The sequence below is a fragment of the Montipora capricornis genome, chromosome 7 (assembly GCF_036669925.1).
Source record: "Montipora capricornis isolate CH-2021 chromosome 7, ASM3666992v2, whole genome shotgun sequence".
Lineage (NCBI taxonomy): Eukaryota > Metazoa > Cnidaria > Anthozoa > Scleractinia > Acroporidae > Montipora > Montipora capricornis.
In genome coordinates this window covers 9,232,652-9,234,937 of record NC_090889.1, presented here as the reverse complement: position 1 = coordinate 9,234,937, position 2,286 = coordinate 9,232,652, and the positions used below count along the sequence as shown (strand labels likewise).

The following is a 2,286-nucleotide window of genomic DNA, read 5'->3' as shown; positions in this document are numbered from 1 at the left end:
ATGAAGAGGCAGTGGTGTGCAAGACCGGAGCAGTCTCAATTTCTGACTGACGTAAGACAAGTTTTGCTAGATTTATCTCAGTGACCAAGTAGCCTATTACGCTTTGTTTGGGTTGCAGCAACTTTCCTGTCATTTGGCTAGATTTGCCCATGTAGCACAAGTTTATGAGGAAATGCAGGCTGACCTCGACATGATAGCCTTCTTATTGACTTAGGCAGATAGAAACTTTCCCTGTCAGCACGTGGACCTAAATGCAGGTGCGAGTCACTCTGGGGGTTCGGGCCGTCCACGGATGGAGATTGGTAGAGAACAGCTGGAGTATCTTGTAGAAAACGATATCTCCATTCCTGACATTGCCCAGGTCCTTGGGGTTTCTGTCAGCATGGTGAAGAGGAGACTTCGGGAATTTGGTATCTCAAGCACAGAGAGAAAAACCCCCATCAGTGACACTGATCTGGATGCGGCTGTGCAGGGTATACAACAAATGTTCCCCAATACAGGGTACTGAAGGGTTCAATCCCAATTATTTTTTAATGGAATCAAAATTGCCCAGAGAAGATTAACAGAAGCACTGCAAAGAACTGATCCAGTGGGTGTGGCAATGAGGTGGCTCTCAATAACACCCAGAGCTGTGTACTGCGTCAGTGGTCCACTTTCTTTATGACATAGCAATGTAAACCATAAATTGTTATGGTAATTTTAAGACAATGTTTCTAATTTATGTAAGGCAAAATTTTGCAAACTTCGAATTTACCAACACAATGTCGCTAAATACAAATCAAGTTCCAACTTAAACGATCAACTTTTCATTTTACGTCGCTAATACCAAGTTTTTAGGTCATGTTTACATTTCATGTCGTAAATACCAAGTTCGTAAGTTTAGACTTCATACTCATATACATCGACTTCTCATATATAATCAAAATGTTCAACAGCACGTTTGAACCTACGACTTTAACGTAGACTACGATAATCTGTAACGCAATGTCGGACTTTGTCAGATCAAGTTCAACATTGTAGCACCATGTTCGTCGTTATGTCCCAAAGTTGAATGTTCAGTTCTTACCGCGAGCCCAAATCTGCCAATAATTATGGATGTCAAAAATTGATAAAGCCTTGCTCGCATGCGAACAAGATGGTGGATTTAGGAAGTGCACTAGAAATGGTGAATGCTTTAGTTGCAAGATTGGATAGACGAATGGATGCATTGGATATTGGGGTGGTAGTTTTGAGGCTTGATTTTTTACATAGAATGTTGGTTAGCCTGGACGTCGATCAGGACGTTATTGATATGATTGGTACCCTTTACGATAATGTTAGTGTCCTAGAGAGGTCTTCCGCTGCTGCAAGTGATACTACTGAAGGGTACTTTCCCCTGTGTACGTGGTCAGGAGGGCATGGAAGACCTTCATTTGATATTTCCAAGGAACAACTATTCTTTCTACTGGAACAAGGTTTCAAAGTGAAGGTAGTAAGTTCGATTCTTGGAATGGGAAAGCGCACAATAGAAAGAAGGATGACTGCATTTGGTCTATGTGTTAGTGGTGAGTATGCAAAGTGGATTATAAAGGATTATGCATAGGTAGTGTCCACGTATCTCTAATGTGCATTTATGAACTAAAGCTGAGTTAAGTATGGAGCACTTACCATTTGTCACCAAAAACTGGAAATTCAAATGGCACACCAGAAAGTTTCTGGAAACGATGGAAATCCTCTTTTCCCATTCCAACCAAAACGACTGGAAAATTTCTGTACCATTTGTATACTCCCATTCGACCTGTTTCACCTCGCCCTCTTTTCCTGCCTTTCGACAGTGCACAAGAGACCCCAGACAGGCAAAATACCACCCCAGGAAAATCCTGTACCATACCAACCTTTTCGGTGCAAATGGTAAAGGCCCCTAGAGAAAACCACTTGATTATATCGAGGATAGTAAAGAGAGTGAGAACAGTTGGCAACAGTGATCTAAGGGGGAGGGGGGGGGGGGATATCTCTCCGTGTATCTTTCTCTTCTTTTTCTCCTTTTATTTTGTGAGTGCTTTTAAATTCCTGTCATGTTTTATAATTGGATCATGGATAGCTTTAATTCATTTCTAAATTATAATCGTAGAACACTAAAATCCAAAAGGCTAGTGTGCATTGTTTTATATTGGTCCATATTGGATATAAACTTATTGGTGTCCTTCTCTAGGAACTTACAGTGAAATCTCAGATGAGCAACTTGACCAACTGGTCACAACTGCCCAATCCACTACTCCAAACATTGGCACCCACTTGCTCAAAGGT

General features: G+C 41.3%; 1 pseudogene; it reads left to right on the top strand.

Moving 5' to 3' along the window:
• Positions 1 to 2,286, top strand: part of LOC138055528 (uncharacterized) — a 4,272-nt pseudogene continuing 1,986 nt past the window's right edge.